The sequence below is a fragment of the Panthera onca genome, chromosome C1 (genome assembly GCF_046562875.1).
Source record: "Panthera onca isolate mPanOnc1 chromosome C1, mPanOnc1 haplotype 2, whole genome shotgun sequence".
Classification (NCBI taxonomy): Eukaryota; Metazoa; Chordata; class Mammalia; order Carnivora; family Felidae; genus Panthera; species Panthera onca.
In genome coordinates, this window is record NC_138346.1 from 133074371 (window position 1) to 133100554 (window position 26184).

The following is a 26184-nucleotide window of genomic DNA, read 5'->3' on the forward strand; positions in this document are numbered from 1 at the left end:
GTTCTACCACCAAATAGCTGTGTAAATTTTGATAAGTAATTAAACCTCTCTGATCCTCAGGTTACTTAGGTTTGATTCGACTTGGTGAATATGGATTGTTCTCATATTAGCTGCCAGTCCTTATGTTCAATTCTGTGAGCCCAAAAGTAAGAATTACTTCTACTTGAGTTACTGTAATTCCCAATTCCAATCTCACCCCACACAATAACTTCTAAATTGTCCACATTGCTCCAAAGTGATCTCTTTATAATGGAAATATTCTCAAAGGATTTTAAATGCTTCAATAACACACTGTGGCCCTCATTAAAAAAAAAAAAATCTTTAATTCCTTAGAAATGTATACCTGACTCTTCATGGTCGGTCCTGCTTCGCCTCTCTTTGTCTATTTTTCACCCCTCTTCACTAAGCCTCATGATAATCCCCATGCTGTTTCAGCAACACTCTCTGTTTTCTCTTTTGTCCCTTTGTGGTATGTGTACTTCTTTCCGCATAAAACAGCATCCTTTATCACTTCTGCTTATCCCTAACTTGTGCTAATCCTTCGTACTTCAGTACTAAGTCTCTCTTTCTTCACATGTAAGCCTCTTCTGATCCTGCTGAGGTATTGTGGAATTTATCAAGTAATATCCTAACTCTCTTTATGAACCTGTTTGCTGCTATATTAGAGATCTCAGAATACTGACTAAAGAGTGTGAATTACTGAATCAGATTGCCTAGGTTTGAGTTTAACTTACTTCAGTACTGTTAAGTTGGGCAATTTATTTAACCTCTTCCATCTTCTGTTGCCTTGTGTGAAATGGGAAGAAATAATTGGTACCTAGCTCTTAAGAATGCTGTTAGAATTAGAAAACAAATGAACATAAAACCAAACAAGCCAAAAATGAATATCATATCAATGCATGTAAAATGCTGCACATAGAGCCTGACACATAAGCACTTAATAATGTAATTTATCATTTTATTGTTCCTAAGTATGTCTCATCTCTCTATCTTTAGTACCTTATACATTTCCTGACATAACACATTTACTAATTCATTAAGAGGGTATTTGCTGTGCTGCTCTGTGTCAAATATGTAATTGAAAAACATAGAAAAATAAGGAGTATATACTTGAAGTGAAATAAGGAATGAATTAAAGAATGAACAAAGACAAGTTCTATCCCTCCTTATCCATAAAGAGAGTTTGCTGTCTAGCAGAGGAAAAGACATGCAAGTGAAGACTATAACAAGTATGTATCAGTTCTGGATTAGTATAGGAAGCAAAATCTTTTCAAAGTATCTCCAGCAGAAAGTAATTCTAATTCAGGGAATTGTACCTTTGAAAATCGTTGACCAGGTAAGGAATGGAAGTCAGGATCAGCCACTGGATTCCTAAATGTAATGGTCCATCACTAAAGCTGTAATCCAGAGAACATCAGTCTGCCCTTATTGTCAAAACTGCCTCTCATCCACATAATGCTGGTAGCTAAAGTCTGGGAAACTGAATGTGGGGTTCCCAAAATGCCTTTATGCTCTCTGGTGTCCATGACTTTGCTTGCCATGACACCTAAGTTTCACTGTCCAAATCATATGACAATGCATCACCCTCTTGGGCAGGTCTGTGAAATGCAGTTTTTCACTTCCTAACCTCTCCAGAAACAAAGGGGTCACATAATTTGTAGGAAAATATTTTATTTTTAAAAGTCTCTACTTTAAAATCTATTTTGGGTATTCTCATAAAAAAATCCTACCATTCCAAAATCCATAGCAGTTACTTCATGGGCTCAGGTAGAAAAGTATTATTCTAGATCAACCTAGTGGTACAGTGATATAGTTACATTCTCAGTATTTTAGGAAGCAAGGGTAAGAGCATGTAAACCAGCTCAAGATAGAGGGTGTAGGTTCAGGAGAGCTTCCTGAAAGAAGAGCTCTATGGAGAAGAAAGCAAGGAAGCAGTTAAAATAATAAAAATGTGGGTTTCCATTCAAGAGGTCCCTTACCAGGAGATATTTCCCTGATTTCTTATCTGAAAAGGATGTATTTGCGAAATACCATTAACAAAATATCAATTTAAAAAGCTGGATGAAAATATAGAATATTTTAGTCTACTCTTACCCATAAATACTTGGGGGTTCTGATTGGATTTCTATGCATTGAGTCCACTAAACATTTACAAACAGATGGCTGTGTCTGCCACATTCACTGAGAACTGCCTTAAGGAATGATTTGGAATTTTATTAATGCAGCTTTTCTTAAATTATGCTGTTTAAACTATTCTCAGACAAAACCAGAACTAGAAATGAGAACTTGACAGTATTGTTGTTTTCTTTCATTTCTTATTACAAAATCAAAGCAAATATTCATCATGGGAAAATTAATTTTTCACCAGAGGCAATTTTGGGGAGATAAACCTGATTAAATTCATTTAATTTTTGTAACATATGTTGCTGTTGGTTTTACTAGGAAGGGGGACTATCACTTAAAAATGTTTCTTTCATTTATATTCCACATAATAATTATTAATTGCATTCCATAGTCTCCAAAGAACTGAGCAATCAGTTTTAAATTACCATAACTGTAGATCTTTTGTAGTAGAGCTATAGCTTAGCTATAGAAAACAGGTAGGTAATTCATTAAAACCACTGTACCACAGAAAGCAGCAAATGAATTTTCAAACAAATGCTTAGCATTATAGTCTATATAATAAATCTCACGAACAATCTTGGCCTTCTCAACCCTTGAATTTAAATTCTTTTTGAGTCGGGGCACCTGGGTGACTCAGTCAGTTAAGCGTCCAACTTCAACTCAGGTCATGATCTCACAGTTCATTGGTTCAAGCCCCACGTCGGGCTCTGTGCTGACAGCTAGGAGCCTGGAGCCTGATTCGGATTCTGTGTCTCCCTGTCTCTCTGCCCCTCCCCCACTCACATTCTGTCTCTCAAAAATAAATTAACATTAAAAAATTTTTTAAAAATTCTTTTTGAGTCAAAGATTTGTTTTGTTTTGTTTTGTTTTGTTTTTGGGGTTTGTTTTGTTGCTCCTCTTTGAACTTTAAGATTTACATAGCTGAGAAAAAACTTGTTACCTTACATTTCTTTCTTTTCTAGTTTTAAAAATGTCCCTTACTTATACTTTTAGAGGTAATAGTGTACCAGTGTCCTTTCACTATTTTTTAAAGCAAAGATAAACTATGAAAATAATACTACTTTATACAATACAAATGATAAATTATCTTCACTTTCATCATAAACTGTCATAAATATCTCTGCCTCCCCATTGTATTCACTTTTATAATCATCTAAAGAAATTTTAGAACTATTTTCTGGATTTAAATAAAATTTTAGCAGACTATTGGATGAAAGTTAAACATACAAGAATTATCTCTAAGTTTTGCATTATTTTTTATACTTTAAAAAGTAGTTCATCTTATCGTATAATAATTGCAGTAATTAGCAATATTATTGCAGACATGTTGGTTGAATAGCACCAATGCAGTTTAGGAAACTGACTTGAGCTTAAGGGGTGAGCCTGATTGGTTGAACTGCAATAGCATCTGCAATAGCATCTGCCTTGTCAGTAATTCACTGAGCAATCATTATGTGATTAAACTTTGGCTTTGGAACACAAAATAGGATTGTTGGAATCCTTGTTCTTCAGTGAGATGGAATTTCTACCATCCTTCAAAAAGTGTAGAGTCCCTTCTGTTATTGGCAATCATTCTACAGTCATGAGGGATGATGTGAATAGTAGATGACAGAAGAACAGTAAAACATGTGGTTCCTCAATAACATAATTGAGCCAGTGAGTCAATCAACCCAGAAGCCTCATTTCTTGCTAGCTTTCCTGTTAAAATGAGCTAATAAATTTCTTTATTGCATAAGCAAATATTTGTTCATTTTTTTGTCACTTGTACTTGAAAAGCCTGATGGATAAAAAACAGAAAGTGAAAGTCTCTACTTCCACGTCCCTAACATACACCCCTAAGGTAATCACTGTTACCTATTGTATATGAAATCTTGTCTCTATTCCTAGAAAAATTGATTTGCCTTTCTCACCACACACACACACACACACACACACACACACACACACACACACAGATCTCTCTTGATATTATTATAACAAATGGGATAATAGTGTGCACAACGATATATATCTAGCTTTTTTTTCACTTAATGTAAAGTGGGAAATTTTTATATCACTATACATACTATAAAACCCATTGTTTGTAACAGCTGCATAGTATATCATGGTATGAGTGACTTCTGACTCCCTTTAACAAATGCCCTAATAATAGAAGTTCAATTTGTCTTGAATTTTTTGCTACCATGAACAGCATAGTAAGTACTTTTATACATATGTCTTTGCATAAGTGTAAAAGTATTTCTTAGGATAGAATCATCACAATAAAAATGATGAAATTCTCCATTTTGATAGTCTTGTTTATTCTGCTCAATGGTGGTGACTATACTGAAGCACACAGAATTAAATAATTTTCTCTCTATCACAAAGCCAGTAAATGTTAGAGTCAGTAGGTTTCTCAGGCCATTTGACTTTAGAGCAAGTATTCTTATGCATTATATTATGCTATTTCCTCTTTTTGTTTTGGAATTACTCCAGATTCATTAATAAATTTGGGAAGATTTATCTCCCTATTTCATAACTTCATTTTGCTTTTTCAGAAAAAAAGTTTTAGTTTTTTTTTCCATGTAGGCAAGACATTTCTCATTAAAAATAATCCTGGGTATTTTGCATTTTATATTAGACATTTTTAATATAAGGATGTTTGAAAGCAGATGTTTTGACCAGGGCCCCCAAGGGGGAAAAAAAGGATAAAGAGGGCAATCTTCTTAAAACATCAGTCTAACTTATAGAGTGTAATCTGAAGCATTATTTTATATTAAAACTGAATATTACATAAAGACAGAATTCACATGATTTGTTTTCATAAAATATAAGGCAAAGATATTTCTATCCATATATTAGTTCGCTATTGGTACAAAACAAATTAAATCTTGAAACTTAAAGTGACAAGCATTTACTACCTCACACAGTTTCTGAGGGTCAAGATTCTGATGAAGCTTAACAGGAAAGTTCTATCTCAGGCATCTCATAGGCTGTAGTCAAGCTGTTGACGAGTATTGCAGTCATTTAGGGATAAAGGATCTGCTTTCCAGTTTACTCACTCACATAGATGTTGACAGGAGGCTTCAGTTCCCTACCATATAGACCTGTAGTGTGGTGAGAAAGAGAGAGTGAGTATGAGGGTGAGAATGAGAATGAGGGTGACTGTGGGAGAGGGAGAAGGGGGGAGAGAGAGAGAGAGAGAGAGAGAGAGAGAGAATGCTCAAGAAGGAAGTCATAATGTCTTTTAGAAAATAATCTCAGAAGGAATATTCCATCATTTCTGATGTATTCCATTGTTTATACAGAACAATGCTGGTATAATAGGGGTAAGAACTACACAAGAGTGTGAGGCAGGGATCACTGGATCTAGGAGATTGGAGGCACAAGCTCTGGGTTCTTGAGCACCCTCCACTACCATATGGATACCAAAAAACAAAAAGGTTGAGAAGCACTAAGCTATGAAATTTTATTTATATAGAATCTTAAGGTATCTAAGAAACTCTTATTTATAACTAGTTTAATAGTTTTTCAAAGAAATATATCTATCTATGTATCTATCTAGATAGATACATAGATATATATATCAGTCCAAACCTCCAGAAAGTAAACTTTAACTCCAATTATTAATTTGACCTAGGATCAAAAACTTATGAGAGAATAAGAAAAGATTCTAGCCACCTGTGCAGCTCAGTTGGTTAAGCATCTGACTCTTGATTTGGGTTCAAGTCATGATCTCACAGTTCATGAGATGGAGCCTTTGTGTCAGGCTCAGCACTGACAGTGTGGAGCCTGCTTGGGATTCACTCCCTCTCTCTCTACCCCTCCCCCGCGTGTGTGTGCTCCCCCCCTCTCTCTCTGTCTCTGTCTCAAAGGTAAATAAATAAACTTAAAAAAAAAGAATAACAAAAGTTTCCTTTTCAAAACAATGAATTCTAAAACTGAAGACATCAACCCAGGTAAGTGTATTTGAACTAACTCTTTTCCTTCAAAACTCTCTCTGGTGGCCTTTTGGTATATATAACAATATTGTATATAATATTGATAATTATTTATGTATTTTATGAATTATTTTAATCCTTGATATCTTTCAATTTTATAAAATTTGCAGTGATGTCAAAATTTTAATTATATAGGTTTATAAAATTATATAGATATTACTAAAGCTAATATTGTCCTATTCATTCTTACATCTTACATTCTTACATTATCAAGTTTATATATCTTGATATGAATAGATATATAATAAAATGAAATAACAAAAATACACTTTTCCAAGGAATTTCATTAACTAGTTAAATCTATATATTCACTCATGTGATGGACTATTATATTGTCGATCCCCCCTCAGTGAACCACAACTCCCAGTATTTATACACTTCTGTAGTCTCCTCCCCCTTGAGCTTAATGAAGATCTCTTAATAAGCTTGTGCACATTGCAGCTTGTTCTCTTGGAACACTTCCTGGACTAGACTAATTTGAAGGAGAAGACCGTTTTGTTGTGTTAGCCTTAGCCAAGTTCCCACTTACATAACCACCTAAGTGATATCAGTTATACCACATGAAGCACAACAACCAACCAACTGATCCCAGTCAATGCACAGAATCATAAGAAATAATACTTTCTCTTATAAGCCAAAAGTTTTTTAGGGTGTTTATTTCATAGCACTACATAACTTGAACAGAAAAGGATAATACATGAAAGCGGGGTGCTGTCATCATAAAAACATAAAATATGTGGCATTGGCTTTGGAGCTAAGCAGCAGACAAAGGTCTGGCTAGAAGACTACTGAGAAACTTGCTATTGGAAACTTGACAAGAGTGGACTTGATTTATTGACAAAAATTAATAAGAAGTGTGACCTTGGCAACTTGTAAGATAAAACATGTGCCAATGACTGTGATTCTCACTAAGGAGATTTCCAGACAGGATGCTGAAAGTACCATTTGGCTTCTTATAGTTGCCTAAGATATGGCTTCGCAGAAAAAAAAAAAAAAAAAAAAAGGTGGATAAAATAAGGAACTACTTAGTTTTCAAGCAAAGTTAATGAAATTATTTCCAAACCAAACTGGCTGAGCTAGAATATGAGTTCGTTTTCAATCCTCAGCTTCTCGAGTGCATAAAAGTTATCAAATTAAGAAAAGGTATCAGACGAAAACAAAATCCAGGGCACTGACAGTAAAATTGGCTTCAGCATAAACGTCAGATCAAAACTATGATTGCAAGTCTGTTAGGACATAAGAAAGATTCAAGGTAAGAAATAAAAAGAAAGAAAGAAAAAAGAAAGAAAGAAAGAAAGAAAGAAAGACTCAAGGTGTTTCTTCTCACTCTTAGCTAGGCTCCTAAGGATTTTAAGGGTATTGTCACATATTCCAAAACAGAAAGGGATCTGTCCTGAAAATATATGTCCCTATGACTTTAGTCTAATGGAATGGACTATAATCTAATATGTAGAAGGTCCGCAAAATTTTAAAAGGAATTTGAATATTAAAACTACTGTCAGCTTAGAATAAAAGAGACAGTTCAAAACTTTTTGGGCCTTCAGCTTTCTACAGCAGGAAATAGGCTAATAAAGCTGCTCAGCTACAAGAAAAGGCAAATATTTTTACTGAAAAAGCGAGCAGAAAGAAGACCCCAGCAAGCTGAGCCAAGGGTCATGGGGAACCACTCTCAAATCAAGAAATATTCTCTACCCTGGAGCATAGGAACTGGTGACATGAGCCTGAATGGATTTCAGAATTTCTGTCAGTCTCTTCTTCCTCTCCTCCTCTCTGAGTGGGAGTATCTAGCGTGATTATCTTCTTTCTATCTTACCACTGTATGAAATGTGTGTAAAGGGCTGGTAATTTAACTTTTCAGTTTATAGGCCTCTATAAACTGAGCCTGGGTGGCTCAGTCAGTTAAGCATCCAACTTTGGCTCGGGTCATGATCTCACCATCCATGGGTTCAACCCTGTGTCAGGCTCTGTGCTGACAGCTCAGAGCCTGGAGACTTCTTGGGATTCTGTGTCTCCCTCTCTCTCTTCCCCTCCCCCACTCATGCTTTCTCTCTCTCTCTCTCTCAAAAATAAATAAAAACATTAAAAAAGAAAATTTAAACACTTAAGTTGTACCTAGGGTAAACTTTGGGAAACTGTGGAGAGAAGATGTTTTGAATGGACAAGAAGCATATAATGGTATACAAACACTCTGAAAAATATTAGAGCCAGTGATTTACTTTGCTTAAGCTCCTGCAATGCCATTAGCTCTCTTCTCTGATCATTTGCAAAGGTGGAAAAAGCTCTTTTAAAACGCTTTTCCCTTGAGCCTAGAAAAGAAAGAGAGGTTCTGCTTTCTAAAAGAAAAGTTTTCCTTTTTGATTTTTTCAGTCAGCTCAAATAAGAGGGGCTCAAGGAGGAGCCAAGTTGGCAGAACAGTGTGGAAGCTTTTTATGTGTCTGGCGTCCATGAAATACAGTCAGACCAACACTAAACCATCCTACACACCTAGAAAATTGATTGGAAGATTAACACAACAATCTGCACAACCTGAACCACAGAATTCAGCAGGTACACGACACAAAGAGCTGAACCTGCGGAGCAAGAAGCCCCCAAAGGTGGGGAACCCCTTTTGTGGGCAAAGAGAGGATGGAGACTGGGGGTGGGGGAGCATACAGGAAAAGCACCCCTCCCCAAAAGCAGCTGGAAAGAAAGTGGAAAATTGGAAACAACCACAGGAACTAAACTAAAAAGGGAGAAAGGAGAAAGGAGAGGGTTTAAATTCCATTAAGACTGTAAACAAGAGGAGCACAAAGGCTGCAACTCCGCAGCTCGATACCTGGTGGAGCTCTGGTGGGAAAGGTGAATCCCCAGGAACACAGTGGGGTCCAGGAGGTTCTCAGGCCACACGAGGAAAAGCGGTTCCACTGCTGGAAGGACATTTGGTAGAGACTATTGAAGCCACCTGGTCCCAGCAGACCCTGGAAGGCAGCCACATTTGCTGGTGCTGGGGCAAGGTTGTTGAGCGTGAAGCCTGGTGCCAGATGTGTGTTGTGATTTTCCATGGTCCCTGAAACACTGAGGCTACACTGTCTTGCGATCTTTTTTGGGGGCGGGCTGGCACCTGGCCACAGTCTCAGGGCACCGGCAACAGCAGGGTCCAGCAGGCCCTACAGTCCTACTTCAATCTGTTACCAGGTTCATCTGTTCAATTATTTTTCTCTTTTTCCTTCTTTTCTTTTACAATACTTTCTTTTTCCTGAATATAGCAAGAGAAAAATTCATTTTTATTTTCAATTGTCATTAAAAATATCTGCCTTTAATTTTTATTACTATATTTTTTACTTTTGTGTAATTTTTTTCAAATTCTACTTTACTTCCATCATTTTATTTTAGTCTATTTCAGTGTACTCACATTTTCAAATTTTCAAACAATTTCCTTTTTATTCTTTCTTTTTTCTTTTTCATTTCTTTTCTTTTTCTTGAATGTAGAAAGATAAAAACTTCATTTTTACTTTCAATTTCTTTTAATTTTTTAAAATTTTTATTACTATATTTTTTGCTATTATGTAATTTTTTTCAAATTCTATCTTACTCCCATCATTTCATTTCCATCTACTACAGTGTATTCACTTTTTAAAATTTTCAAACGATTTCTTTTTTTGTCTTTTCTTTTTTTTAATCTTTTTCTCTTTTTTGTTTCTTTTTTCTTAAATACAGAAAATGAAAAAATTCATATTTCCTTTTAGTTTTTATTAAAAATATGTTTCTATAATTTTTCTACTATATTCTCTACTTTTGTATATTTTAGGCTACTTTAGCATATTCATTTTTTCAAATCCTCAAACAATTTCCTTTTTCATTTCTCTCCCCCCCTTTTTTTGTTTCTCTAAACTGTCAAACCAGTCTCGACACCCAGACCAAAACACACCTAGGATCTAGCATCATCTATTCAATTTTTGTGCGTGTGTTTTTAATTTTTAATTTTAATATTTTTTTCATTTTAATTTTTTTCATTTCAATATTTTCCACCTCATTAATTCCCTTTCTCCCTTCAAAATGACAAGATGAAGGAATTCACCCCAAAAGAAAGAGCACAAAGAAACGATACCTAGGGATTTAACTAACACAGACACAAGCAAGATGTCTGAACCAGAATTTAGAATCACGATAATAAGAATACTAGCTGGAGTCGAAAATAGATTAGAATCCCTTTCTGCAGAGATAAAAGAAGTAAATAAATACCCAGAATGAAATTAAAAATGCAATAACTGAGCTGCAATCACAGATGGATGCAGCGGCAGCAAGGATGGATGAGGCAGAACAGAGAATCAGCGATATAGAGGACAAACTTATAGAGAATAATGAAGCAGAAAAAAAGAGGGAGATTAAGGCAAAAGGGCACGATCTAAGAATTAGAGAAATCAGTGACTCATTAAAAAGGAAAGACATCAGAATCATAGGGGTCCCAGAGGAGGAAGAGAGAGAAATAGGGGTAGAAGGGTTATGTGAGCAAATCATGGCGGAAAAGTTTCCTAACCTGGGAAAAGACACAGACATCAAAATCCAGGAAGCACAGAGGACTCCCATTAGATTCAACAAAAACCAACCATCAACAAAGCTTATCATAGTCCAATTCATAAAATACTCAGGCAAGGAGAGAGTCATGAAAACATCAAGGGAAAAAAAGTCCCTACCCTACAAGGGAAGACAGATCAGGTTTGCAGCAGACCTATCCACAGAAACTTGGCAGGCCAGAAAGGAGTGGCAGGATATATTCAGTGTGCTGAATCAGAAAAATATGCAGCCAAGAATTCTTTATCCAGGAAGGCTGTCATTCAAAATAGAAGGAGAGACTAAAGGTTTCCCAGACAAACAAAAATTAAAGGAGTTTCTGACCACTAAACCAGCCATGTAAGAAATCTTAAGGGGACTCTCTGAGGGGAGAAAAGATGAAAAAATACATATATAAATAAACAAATACCAAAAGCAACAAAAGATTAGAGAGGACCAGAGAATACCACCAGAAACTCCAACTCTACAAGCATCATAATGGCAATAAATATATTGTTTTCAGTACTCATTCTAAACGTCAATGGACTCAATGCTCCAATCAAGACATAGGGTAACAGAATGGATAATAAAACAAGACCCATCTATATGCTGTTTACAAGAGACCCACTTTAGACCTAAAACACCTTCAGATTGAAAATGAGGGGATGGAGAACCATCTATCATGCTAATGGTCAACTAAAGAAAGCTGGAGTAGACATACTTATGTCAGACAATCTAGACTTTAAAAGAAAGACTGTATCAAGGGATGCAGAAGGGCATTATATCATAATCAAGGGGTCTATCCACCAAGAAAATCTAACAATTTTAAACATTTATGCGCCAAATGTGGCAGCACCCAAATATATAAATCAATTAATCACAAACATAAAGAAACTCATCGCTAGTAATACCATAATTGTAGAAGACTTCAACTCCACACTCACAGCAAGGGACAGATCATCTAATCAAAAAATCAATAAGGAAACAATGGCTTTGAATGACACATTGGACCAGATGGACTTAACAGATATATTCAGAACATTTCATCCTAAAGCAGCAGAATATACATTCTTCTCCAGTGCACATGGAACATTCTCCAAAATAGACCATATACTGGGACACAAATCAGCCCTAAGTAAGTACAAAAAGATTAAGATCATATCAGGCATATTTTCAGGTCACAATGCTATGAAACTCGAAATCAACCACAAGAAAAAATTTGGAAAGGTAACAAATACTTAGAGACTGAAGAACATCCTACTAAAGAATGAATGGGCTAACCAAGCAGTTAAAGAAGAAATTAAAAAGTATATGGAAGTCAATGAAAATGATAGTACCATAACCCAAAACCTCTGGGATGCAGCAAAGGCGGTCATAAGAGGAAAGTATATAGCAATCCAGGCGTTCCTAAAGAAGGAAGAAAGATCTCAGATACACTACCTAACCTTACACCTTAAGGAGCTGGAAAAAGAACTGCAAATAAAACCCAAAACCAGCAGAAAACAGGAAATAACAAAGATTAGAGCAGAAATTAATGCTATCAAAGCAACAACAACAAAAAGAAAAACAGTAGAACAGATCAATGAAACCAGAAGTTGGTTCTTTGAAAGAATTAACAAAATCGATAATTTGCCAGTTTGATCAAGAAGAGAAATGAAAGGACCCAAATTAGTAAAATCAAGAATGAAAGAGGAGAAATCACAACCAACACAACAGAAATAAAAAACAATAATAAGAGACTATTATGAGCAATTATATGCCAATAAAATGGGAAGAAATGTCCATATTCTGGAAGAAATGGACAAATTCCTAGAAGCATATACACTACCAAAACTGAAACAGGAAGAAATGGAATATTTGAACAGACCCATAACCAGTAAGGAAATCAAATTAGTAATCAAAAATCTGCCTAAAAACAAGAGTCCAGGGCCAGATGGCTTTCCAGAGGAATTCTACCAAACATTTAAGGAAGAGTTAACACCTATTCTCTTGAAGCTGTTCCAAAAATTAGAAACAAAAGGAAAACTTTCAAACTCTTTCTATGAAGCCAGCATTACCTTGATTCCAAAACCAGACAGAGACCCCACAAAAAAGGAGAACCATAGACCAATTTCCCTGATGAACATGGATGCAAAAATCCTCAACAAGATATTAGCCAACCGGCTCCAACAATACGTTAAAAAAATTATTCACCACGACCAAGTGGGATTTATACCTGGTCAGGAACAAGACAAGGAAGTCCACTCTTGCCACTGTTATTCAACATAGTATTGGAAGTCTTAGCCTCTGCAATCAGGCAACACAAAGACATAAAAGGCATCCAAATCGGCCAGGAGGTGTTCAAACTTTCACTCTTTGCAGATGACATGATACTCTATATGGAAAACCCAAAAGATTCCACCAAAAAACTGCTAGAATTGATTCATGAATTCAGCAAAGTTGCAGGATATAAAATCAACGCCCAGAAATTGGTTGCATTTTTATACACCAACAATGAAGCAACAGAAAGAAAAATCAAGGAATCAATCTCATTTACAGTTGTACCAAAAACCATAAAATACCTAGGAATAAATCTAACCAAAGAGGTGAAAAATCAACACACTGAAAATTATAGAAAGCTTATGAAAGGAATTGAAGAAGACACAAAGAAATGGAAAAAGATTCCATGCTCCTGGATAGGAAGAACAAATATTGTTAAAATGTCAATACTACCCAAAGCAATCTACATATTCAATGCAATCCCTATCAAAGCAACACAGCATTCTTCAGATAGCTAGAACAAATAATCCCAAAATTTGTATGGAACCAGAAAAGACTCTGAATAGCCAAAGCAATCTTGAAAAAGAAAACCAAAGCAGGAGGCATCACAATCCCAGACTTCAAGCTATACTACAAAGCTGTAATCATCAAGACAGTATGGTCCTGGCACAAGAACAGACACTCAGATCAGTGGAACAGAATAGAGAACCCAGAAATGGACCCACAAATGTATGGGCAGCTAATCTTTGACAAAGCAGAAAAGAATATCCAATGGAATAAAGACAGTTTCTTCAGCAAGTGGTGCTGGGAAAACTGGACAGCGACATGCAGAAGCATGAACCTGGACCACTTTCTTACACAAAAATAAACTCAAAGTGGATGAAAGACCTCAATGTAAGACAGGAAGCCATCAAAATCAGGCAAAAACCTCTTTGATCTTGCCCACAGCAACTTCTTACTCAACATGTCTCTGGAGGTAAGGGGAACAAAAGCAAAAATGTACTACTGGGACCTCATCAAAATAAAAAGCTTCTGCACAGAGAGGAAACAATCAGCAAAACTAAAAGGCAACCAACAGAATGGGAGAAGATATTTGCAAATGACATATCAGATAAAGTGTGAGCATCCAAAATCTACAAAGAACTTATCAAACTCAACACCCAAAAAATAAAGAATCCAGTGAAGAAATGGGCAAAAGACATGAATAGATATTTCTCCAAAGAAGACATCCAGATGGCCAACTGACATATGAAAAAATTCTCAACATCACTCATCATCAGGGAAATACAAATCAAAATACAATGAGATATCATCTTACACCTGTCAGAATGGCTAACATTAATAGCTCAGGCAACAACAGATGTTCACGAGGATGAGGAAAAAGAGGATCTCTTTTGCACTGTTGGTGGCAATGCAAGCTGGTGCAGCCACTCTGGAAAACAGTATGGTTTCTCAAAAAAACTAAAAATACAACTACCCTATGACCCAGCAATTGTACTACTAGGCATTCATCCAAGGGATACAGGTGTGCTGTTTCGAAGGGACACATGCACCCCCATGTTTATAGCAGCACTATCAACAATAGCCAAAGTATGGAAAGAGCCCAAATGTCCATCAATGGATGAATGGATAAAGAAAATGTGGTATATATATACATATATATACACACACAATGGAGTATTACTGGGAAATCAAAAAGAATGAAATCTTGCCATTTGCAACTACATGGATGGAACTGGAGGGTATTATGCTGAGTGAAATTAGTCAGTTAGAGAAAGACGAAAATCATATGAATACTCATATGAGGACTTTAAGAGACAAAACAGATGAACCTAAGGGAAGGGAAACAAAAATAATATAAAACAGGTAGGTGGACCAAACAAAAGAGACTAATAAATATGGAGAACAAACTGAGGGTTGCTGGAGGGGTTGTGGGAGGAGGGATGGGCTAAATGGGTAAGGGGCATTAAGGAATCTAGTCTGAAATTATTGCTTCACTATATACTAACTAATTTGGATGTAATTTTTAAAAAATAAAAAATAAAGTTAATTAAAAAATTAAAAAATTAAATAAGAGGGGCTCAAATAAGTCTTTCCTAAAGTAAATATTGAGCTCCACAGACCTCCTTACTTCCTTAGCATTGTCATCTGTGTTTTGCAGAGCTTCTCCACACTCTTCCTTGGCATTTTTTGAAAGTTTGTAGGCAATGGGATGAATGTGTAAGCGCTCTTGGGAGACTACCTTTTGTTTACTTTTTAGATTTTGCTTCTCTGGAACTGTTCCACCTTTTTAAAGTGTCCTTTCAGGATAGAATCTATAAACTCTGAACCAAATACCCACTTATTTTAACTTGAACTTCAGAGCAATCCTTCTTTATGATCTCATCACTATAAAATAAAATTTCATCTGAAAACAGAAAATAAACTAATAAGCATAGGAAAGTTATCAAGATAATCCCATTAAACCTTTTATAAATTCCCTGTTATTTGAAACCAGTAACAATCTCTGAAAGGCTAATTTATTCTATTGTTATTGTTTTATTCAAAATGTTGCTCAATTAACAGTAGTAAGACATAAGAAATTTATGGATAATTTTCAGATGTACATTACATTCTAAAAAGACAACAAAAAATATACAAACATGATTCTAAATTGCATAATACAAAGATCTGAGTCTAGAAAAAATTCTAAAATAGATAATAAAAGTACTGTGTGTGAGGACAGCCTCTGACATTGCTAACCATATGATGCTAGATAAATCATTTTGCCTTTGCGTTTCAAACATAAAATGAAGAAGTGAAAACAGATCTAATGCTTTGAATTAATTGTTCTAATTGTAATTTGAAGAGTCCTAAAACTTGAAAAAGCAATGGTCTAATCTTAATTTATATTTTTAAGTCTTCAAATACTTTAAACGATAAATTTCCAATAGATTTTATAAGCCCTTTTCCTGAGTTTTGCTATTTAAGGAATGACTCATTGTGAAATGCCTTATTTTAGTGACACAAATAGAATTTCATAATATGCTCCTCATATAAAATTAATAGAAAAAATGCAGATGACTTACAGTTCAATTCTGCAGGTACAGTATTCCCAGTGACCTATTTACTAAATAAAAACAGCTCCACTGTTATGCTCTGTACTGCACAGAAGACTATAAACACCCAGAAAAAATGTCCTTCATTTTTAATTCATTTGAATACCACCAATACCATAGAATCACCTTTTTTCTCACCTTTATTCAACAGGGAAAAGCAAAATCCAAACCTCTTCAGTAATAAAGTTATTCCTTTTTAGATGCAAAAATAGTTCTGACATTTTTACTCCATCAAGGACAAGAACAAATAAATGTTATAGAATGAAAGGAGATTGCCCATACCATATAGCTTCTCCCTGAAGTAAAACAACAAACCCATCAGGTTTCAGGAAGGAATTTCCTCTCTTTCTCAAGTGTTTTCTTTTTGTAAATTAAACTGTTATTTTGAGATAATTATAGATTCATATGTAGTTATAGAAATAATAAAAAGAGATCCCATGCATACTTCTCAAGTTTTGCCAAAGTGTAACCTCTTGCAAAAATACAATGCAACATCACAACCAGAATATCAACGTTCATATGTCAAAATACAGAACATTTCTATCCCTATTATCTCTCATAGTGTCCTTTTATAGCCATATTTGCTTCCCTTACTCCTTAATCTTTGTCAACTACTAATCTGTTCTTAGTTCTAATTTTTTCATTTCAAAAATGTCTCATAAATAATGTTCTCACTCAGCATAATTCTCTGTAGGTTTATTCATGTTGTTGCCGGTATCATGGCATGAGGGTATCACAGTTCATTCACTACCATCCACTAAAGAACAATCTCCATTGTTTCTCAGTTGGGGCTATTAGGAATAAAAATGATATAGAGGCACCTGGGTGGCTCAGTCGGTTCAGCGTCCCACTTCGGCTCAGGTCATGATCTCGCAGTTTGTGACTTCAGTTTGTGAGTTCAAGCCCTTTGTTGGGCTCTGTGCTGACAGCTCGGAGCCTGCAGCCTGCTTCGAATACTGTGTCTCCCTCTCTCTCTGTCCCTCCCCTGCTTACACTCTGTCTCTCTCTGTCTCTCAAAAATAAATAAATGTTTAAAAAAATTTTTAATGATATAAACATTTGTGTACAGATTTTGTATGAACATGTCTTCACTTCTCTATGTTAAATGCCTAGGAGTGTGTAATTGCTGGATTATACGGTAGTTGCAGTGTTTAATGTTATAAGAAACTATTAAGCTTTTAAAGAATGGCTGTACTATTTTATATTTTCATCAGTAATATATGAGCAGTCTGATTTTTCTGTATCATCAGCAGCATTTGGGGTTGTCACCATTTTTATTTTTGCCATTTTCATATGCATATAGTGATCTCTAATTGTGGTTTTAATGTGTATTTCTCTAATAGCTAATGGTATTGAACTCCTCCTCTGCTTATTTGCTCTTTGTGTATCCTTTTTAATGAAATTTCTCTCCATGTCTTTTGCCCATTTTCTAATTGGAGTTAGTTTTAACTCTTGAGTTCTTAGTGTTATTTATTTATTCTACATCATAATTCTGTAATGGATGTAGGGTTTATAAATATTTTCTCCCACTCTGTAGCTCATCATTTCATTTCCTTAATAAAGTCTTTCCAGAGCAAAATTTTTTAGTTTAAATGAAACCAATTTACCAAATTCTGTTTTCATGGATTGTGTTTTTGATGTTACATCTAAAGACTCTGTGTCCAGCTGTAGAGCCTTAAGATTTGCTCCTGATGTTTTTCTACAAGTTCTGTAGTTTTGCATTTTTACATTCATTCATTGATCTATATTGAGATAATTCTCTTTTTTTTCTTTTTTTATCTTTGTTTGTTTTTGCCTATGGATGTTCAAATTTTCCAGCACCATTTGTTGATGAATCTTTTCCATCCAATTGCCTTTTCACCTTCATGAAAAATCAGTTAAGCATGTTTATATAAGGTATGTCTGGATTCTCTATTCTGTTGGACATTAAATGTGTCTACCCTTCCACCAATACCATAGATTCTTCATTAATATAGTATATAAAAAAGTCTTAAAGTTAAATAGATAAGTTTCCCACTTTATTCTTATCAAGATAGTTTTGAGCTATTCTTTGCCTTTGTATATAAATTTTAGAATAATATAATCTATACCTGTGAAACGTATTGCTGGAATTTTGATAGGAATTACTTTAAGTCTGTTTATTAATTTGAAGAGATTGATATGTTTACCATTTTGAGTCTTGCAGATTCTGAATACAGTATGACTGTCCATTTTTTAAGATTTTTTTGTATTTATTTTATTATGACTCTCCATTTTTTTAAGATTTTTTTCTGTTTATTTTATTAGCACTGTGTAGTTTCCAGCATGCATGTTCTGGACATGTTTTGTTAGATTTACATTGTAAAATATGGTATTGTATTTTTAATTTTGTTGCCCACTTTCTCATTGTTAGTATATAGAAATAGAACTGATTTTTGTGTTTACCTATGTTTTCTATGCCTTGTTACCTTGCTGAACTCACTTATTAGTTCTCGAAGTTTTCTGGTATATTCCTTGGCATTTTCTATGTAGAAAATCATGTCATTTGCAAATACGGGCACTTATATTTCTTTCTTTCTGATCTGTACGGCTTCTTGCTTTCTAATCTGTATGGCTTTTCTTTTCTTGCCAGTTTGCACTGGCTAGAATGTTTAGTACCATGTTGGATAAGAGTAGTGAGAGTAGGCATCCTTGACTTGTATCTGATTTTAAGGGGGGAAACATTCCATCTTTCACCATTAAGTATGTTAGCTATGAATTTTTGTAGTTGCTTTTTATCAAATTGAAGTTCCACTCTATTCATATTTTCTGAGTTTTTTAAATCATGAATAGGTGCTGAATTTTGTCAAATGGCTTTTCTGCATTGATTCATACATGTTCATGTGATTTTTCTTCTTTTGCCTGTTTAATATAGTATAGTACAGTGATTGACTTTCAAATATTGCAGCCCCACAATTTTGGAATAAATCACATTTTGTCATAATGTATAATTATTTATATGTATTGCTGAATTCTATTATATAAGGGACATAGATCTATTTGTTTTTTTTTATTGTACTCCTTTTGTCTGGTTTTGATATCAGGTTAATATTACTTTAAAAAATGAATTAGAAAGTATGCCCTCTTTTTTTATTTTCTGGAAAAGATTGTGCAGAATCAATGTAAGTTCTTCTTTATATATTGTATAATTCTCAGTTAAATGACTTTGTCCTAAAGATTTCTTTCTGACTTATAAATTCAATTTTATTAGTAGTTATAGAGTCATTCATGGGGCACCTGGGTAGCTCAGTTGGTTAAGCATCCGACTTCGGCTCAGGTCATGATCTCACAGTTCATGGGTTTGAGCCCCGCGTCAGGCTCTGTGCTGACAGCTCAGAGCCTGGAGCCTGCTTTGCATTCTGTGTCTCCCTCTCTCTCTGCCCCCCACCTGCTTGTGCACTGTCTCTCTCTGTCTCTCAAAAATACATAAATGTAAAAACAAATTTTTAAAAATAGTTATAGAGCCATTCAAGTTATCTATTTCATATTTGGTGAGTTGCAAACTATTTTCAAAAACTAGTCTGTAACTGTCAAACTTGCTCAACTTGTAAGTGCAGAATTGTTTATTGTATTTTCCTATCCCTTGGATGCCTGCAGGATCTGTTCCATTCTCTATTTCATTCCTGATAATAGTAATTTGTCTTTTTCTCTTTTTTGTCAGTCTTGCTATAGTTTGTCAATTTTATTGATCTTTTCACAGAAGTAGCCCTTTAGTTCATTAATTTTCTCTATTGACATTGATTTCTGCTTTTATATTTATTATTCCCTTCCTTTTGCTGACTTTCCATTTATTTAATTTCCATTTCTTCTTTTTTCTAGGTACTTGAGATGGGACTTAGATTACTGAATTGAGAATTTTACCTGTCAGCACTGAATTAGCTTTTCCCATGAATTTTGATGCCACTTTATTTTCATTTGCATTTAGTTCCATGTATTTTTTTACACTTCCCATGAGATTTTCATTTTTAGACCCATAGATTATTGAGATATGCTTTGTTTCCAAATGATTACATATTTTCCTGTTACCTTTCTGTTATTAATTTCTAATTTGATACCACTATGTTCAGAGAACACACTCTGTGTGACTTCAAATGTTTTAAATATGTTGAGGTTTATTTTATGGATCTAGATATGGCCCAACTTTCATGGACATTTTGAAAATGTGAATTATTTTATCAGTTGGGTGTTCCACAAATATTGAGTAGAACATGTTGTTTGTTGGTGATGCTGAATTTTTCTCTATCCTTCCTGATTTTCTCTTTGTTTTATCAACTCTTGGGGGCATAAAGTCTCCAACTATAGTCACACATTTGTCTATTTCTCCTTCAATTATATCAGTTTTTTCTTCATATATTTTGTGGATACACAGTTGTTGTTGTTTAGTGCACACACAGTTAGAATTGCTATTTCCTCCTGGTGGACTGACACTATTATTAATGATGTCCCTCTCTGCCTCTGATCATTTTCTTTGCTGAGGTTTACTTTATCTGATATTAAATATAGGCATTCCTGCTTTCCTTTAATTCAGGTTTATGTGATATATCTTTTATCTATCTTATTTCTAAGACAGTCGGTAATTTTGTATTTGGTTGAGTATACATATACACACACATAACACTTCTTTATCCATTCATCAGACAATGGACACTTGGGATTTTTTTATGATTTAGCTACTGTAGATAATACTGCTATAAACATCATCGGGGACATGTATCCATTAAAAATAATATTTTTGTATCCTTTGGGAAAATTCCTAGTAGTGCCATTGCAAGATTGTAAGAAAGTTCTATTTTTAACTTTTTGAGGAACTTCCATACTTTTTCCAAAGTGGCTGTACCAGTTTGCATTCCCAAAGGTGAAAGAGAGTTCCCCTTTCTCCACATCCTCACCAATACCTGTTTTGTTCTTGTGTTATTGATTTTACCCATTCTGACAGGTGTGAAGTAATACGTCATTGTAGTTCTGATTTGTATTTAACTGATGATGAGTGAGGTTGAGTATCTTTTCATGTGTCTAATGGCCATCTGTATATCTTCTTTGGAAAACTGTCTAATCATGTCCTCTGCCAATTTTTTAACTGAATTATTTCATTTTTGGGTGTTGACTTGTATGTTCTTTGTATATTTTGGATAGTAACCCCTTCTCAGATGTGTCGCTTGCAAATATCTACTCCCATTCCACAGGTTGCCTTTTAGTTTTCTTGTTTCCCCTGCTGTATAGAAGCTTTTTATTTTGATGTCCTTCCAACAGTTTATTTTTACTTTTGTTTCCCTTGCCTCAGGAAACGTATCTAGAAAAACTATGCTATGGCTAATGTCAAAGAAGTTACTGCTGGTGCTCTCTTGTAGAATTTTTATGGTTTCAGGTCTCACATTTAGGTCTATCATCCATTTGAATTTATTTTTGTGTATGACGTAAGAAAGTGGTCCAGTTTCATTCTTTTGCATGTTGCTGTCCACTTTTACTGACATCATTTGTTGAAGAGACTGTCTTTTTCCCATTGGATATTCTTTCCAGCTTTGTCAAAGATTAGTTGGCCATAAAGTTATGGGTTTATTTCTGAATTTTCTATTCTGTTCCATTGATCTATGTGTCTATTTTTGTGCCAGTACCATGCTGCTTTGATTACTACAGCTTTGTAATATAATTAGAAATCTGGGATTCTGATGACTTTAACTTTTCTTTTTCTTTTTCAAGGTTGCTTTAGGTATTCAGGGTATTTTGTGGTCCCATACAAATTTTAGGATTATTTGTTCTAGCTCTGTGAAAAATGCTGCTAGTATTTTGACAAGGATTACATTAAATGTGTAGATTGGTTTTGATAATATAGACATTTTAACAATATTTATTCGTCCAATCAATGAGCATGGAATGTCTTTCCATTTCTTAGTGTCATCCTCAATTTCTTTAATCAGTGCTTTATAGTTTTCAGAGTACAGATCTCTCATCTCTTTGGTTACGTTTATTCCTAAGTATCTTGTTTTTGTGCAATTTTAAATGAGATTGATACCTTACTTTCTCTCTGCTACTTCATAATTGGTGTATATAAATGCAACAGATTTCTGTACATTGATTTTATATCCTATAACTTTACTGAATTAGTTTATCATTTCTAGTATGTTTTTTGGTGGATTCTTTACAGTTTTCTATATAGAGCATCATATAATCTGCAAATAGTGAAAATTTGACTTCTTTCTTGCTGATAGGATGCCCTGTCCCCTTTATTATAATACAGTGCCCCTTTTTGTTTCCTTATAGTATTTGTTTTATTTATTTTTATTTTTATTTTTTAATGTTTATTTTTGATACAGAGACAGAGCACAGCGGGGCAGGGGCAGAGACAGAGGGAGACACAGAATCTGAAGCAGGCTCCATGCTCTGAGCTGCCAGCACAGAGCCCTATATGGGGCTTGAAGTCATGAACTGTGAGATCATGATCTGAGCTAAAGTCAGACGCTTAAGTGACTGAGCCACCCAGGTGCCCCTCTTTACAGTCTTTGTTTTAAACTCTAATTGGTTTGATATAAGTACTGCTACTCTGGCTTTCTTCTAACATCCATTTGCATGTTAAATGTTTCTCCATCCCCTCACTTTCAATCTTTTCTGACATAAGGTCTAAAATGAGTCTATTATAGGCAGCATATAGATGGGTCTTGTTTTTTTATCCATTCTGACTCCCTATGTCTTTGATTGGAACATTTAGTCCACTTACTTTCAAAGTAATTATTGATAGATATGTATTTATTGCCATTTTATTACTTGTTTTGTTATTGTTCCTGGAGATTTTCTCTTATTCTTTCTTGTCTTTGTCACTTTGGTCTCTCCTTTGCACTCAAAGATTCCTCTTTAATATTTCTTGCAGGGTGGGTTTAGTGGTCATGAACTCCTTTAGTTTTTGTTTATCTGGGAAACTCTCTCTCTCTCTCTCTCTCTCTCTCTCTCTCTCTCTCTCTCTCTCTTCTGAATAATAGTTTACTTGGATAGAGTATTCTTGGCTGCAGATTTTTCCCTTTCAGCACTTTGAATATATCATGCCACTCCCTTCTAGCTTGCCAACTTTCTGTTGAGAAATATCCAGCTAGCCTTATGGGTTTTCACATATTTTATAAATTTAATTACAACATGTCTTCATGTTGACCTGCTTTTGTTGATTTTGATGGGAGTTCTCTGTGCTTCCTGGATCTGGATGTCTGTTTCCTTCCCCAGATCAGGGAAGTTTTCAGCTAAATTTCTTCCCATAAATTCTCTTCCCCCCTTCTCTCTGTCTTCTTTTGGAATTTCTATAATACATATGTTATTATGTTTGATGGAGTCATTGATTTCCCTAAGTATATTCTCATGTTGCATAATTCTTTCTCTCTTTTGTTCAGCTTCATTGTTTTCCATTACTTTGTCTTCCAGGTCATGAATTCATTCCTCTGTTTCTTCTAGCCTGCTGTTCATTGCATCAGGCATTTTGCCAATTTTGTTTATTGCACTCTTCCTCTCTGATTATTTTTTAACTCTTTTATCTCTGTGGTAAAGGTCTCCATGATATCTTCTATTTTTTTTCTCAAGACCAGTGAGTATTCTTATGATTGTTCCTTTAAATTCTCCATCAGGCACATTACTTATATCTGTTTTACTTAGATCTCTGGCCATGGCCTTATCTTGTTCTTTCATTTGTGATAAATCCCTCTGTCTTGGTTTTGTCTAACTCTATGCCTTCTTCTATGTGTTAGAAAAGCCAGTATGTCTCCTGCTCCTGAAAGTAACGGCCTTATGAAGAAGAGGTCGTATAGTGCCCAGGACTTCATGGAGTGTCGATGGTGTGTGATGCATGTGCTCTGCTGTTGTGTTCTGGCTGCTCTATCCTCAGGCCCGTCATCGTACAGAGGCTCTCTTTGCCTGCTGTGGATAGTGTTTGGTCCCTGGCCTGAATGTGGCAGATTTTAAGTAGGTGTCCTGGTCTACTTGTGAAATGATAAGTGACACCAACTCCACCAGAAATGGTGCCCTGCAGAACTCTCTGGTTGGGAGACACAGTGTGGGCAGGGGTTTGTGCTGGCCTTCTGGGAAGGAGCCCACTGTCCTGGGACTGAGGCAAGTGTGACTGAAGAGGACGTTTCCACTGGAGTTCAGGGGGTTGGGCTTGGTGTATGTATGTTAGGCAGCCATTGTTGACTGCACTGCTTCCAGCATGTAGCTCTGTGTTAAAGCTGAGTGCAGAGGAGGGAAATGGCACTAGCCATCTACTTTGTCCCCAGAGAGGTGTCTCCTTGAATGCCAGCTCTCAGAGATGTGCTCTAAGAAGAGCAAATAATCTCCCCACTGTGTGACCCAGGTGTTCATCAGGTTGCTGTTTACACACTTTCTGCCCCCAGGTTGTCTGCCTGCCTTCTCTCTAGGTTCAGCACAGTGCCTTCTGGGTTCTATCTCAGCCAAGTCTGCTGATCTTTAAAACTCAAGGCTTTAAGCTCTACTGGTTGCAAGAACTCATGAAATTCAGCCCCTCTCATTTTACAGGCCAATGGCTTTCTGAAAACATTCTTGTTCATTTCCATCTGTGCTCCTCTCTCTCACCTTTTTTTCAGACCATAGCTCCCTCCTCTCCGCACCTATGATCCATTTCTCCCCTAAACAGAGTTTCCACCCTTCCATCTTCTAAATGTGGCCTTTTCTCTCCCTTTAGTTCTGGAGTTTGTTCTGTCAGTCTTCAGGTCTATTTCTGGGAAATTATATAGGATGATTTGATAGGTATCTAGGTGTGTTTCTCAGACAAGGTGAGCCTAGAGTCCTCCTACTCTGCCACTATCTTCCTCTACCTGTATGTTTGTATTTGAAATGAGTTGCTTGTAGACAAAACAGAGTTGGTTCATGTTTTTAAATCCATTCTGCAAACTCTTTTAATTGATGTATTCAGACTACTTATGCTAAGTATTAATACATTAGAGTTTAAGTTAGCCATTATATTTCCATTTTCTGTTTTTTCTGTTTCTCATTGTTCTAGTTGTTTCAATTCAGAGACTCCAGAAATTGCCTCATAATTTTCTGCCTTCTTGTGGGTCACATGAACTTTTTAAAATTTCATTTTTATCATAATTTTTAAAAATCCATATCTTTACATAGTTTTTTTAATTGTTGCTGTAGGCATTAAATTTTACTAGTACAGTATTGAAATATTACTTCTTTTAATGTTCCTTTACCCTCCTCCATTTATAATATAATCATTTTAAATATTTTCCCTGTTCATATTTAAAACACATCAGATAAAATTTTTGCTAAAAGCATCAAATATACATTTTAAAATTCAAAGGGAGAAGAAAAGCCCAGGGTGTTTATCCTTATTTTTGGTTTACTGTGTTTTTCTTCTTCTGGATTGTCTGACTTACATTAGTTTATAATTTCCTTTCTGTTTAGAGAACTTCTTTGAGGTATTCTTTTAAGGAACATCTTCTGGTGACAAATTGTTTGTTTTCCTTTATCTGAGAATGTTTTCTTCATTTGTGAACGATACTTTTGCTGGATATAGAATTCTGGGTTGTCAATTCATTTTTCAGTACTTAACAATGTTGTGCCACTTCCTTTGATCTCCATGTTTTCTGATAAGAAATCCACTATTATTCTAATTATTTTTCCTTCTATCAGTAAAGTTTCATTTTTCTCTGGCTACTTTCAAGGTTTTTTTCTATTTTTTTCTTTAGTTTTCAGAAGTTTAATTATATTGTGACTTGGCATGAATTTCTTTGGGTTTATCCTGTTTTGAGAATCAGTCACCTGTTTGAATCTGTAGGTTTACATATCTTGCCAAATTTGGAAGTTTCTAGCAATTTTTTGAGTGTATTTTAGATTCTTTTTTTTTCTCCTTCAAAAACTACAATGACATAAATGTTAGATTTTTTTTGCTCCATAGTTTCCTAAGTCTCTGTTCATATTTTAAAAATGTTTATTTATTTTGAGAGAGAGGGGAGCAATGGAGAGAGTGAGCACAGAGCCAGATTCAAGGCTCAATCCCACAAACAGTGAGATCATGACCTGAGCCAAAATCGAGAGTCAGATGCTCAACCAAATGAGCCACCCAGGAGCCCCTTAATTTTTTATTCAGTTCATTTTCTATTTATTATTATTTTTTAAAAATAATTTATTGTCAAGTTAGCTAACACACAGTGTATACAGTGTGCTCTTGGATTCAGGAG

General features: G+C 35.1%; 1 protein-coding gene across 2 annotated transcripts in view; it reads right to left on the minus strand.

Annotated features, from left to right (window-relative positions):
- Positions 1 to 941: 941 nt before the first annotated feature.
- Positions 942 to 26184, minus strand: part of LOC132673369 (alpha-amylase 2B) — a 99232-nt gene continuing 73989 nt past the window's right edge. The window contains exon 13 of one of the 2 annotated variants that reach the window (XR_009608027.3): positions 942 to 5210. The gene's annotated coding sequence lies outside the window, so the exon portion shown is untranslated. The remainder of the gene's footprint in view (positions 5211 to 26184) is intronic. The other variant, XR_009608026.3, reaches the window with a different exon arrangement.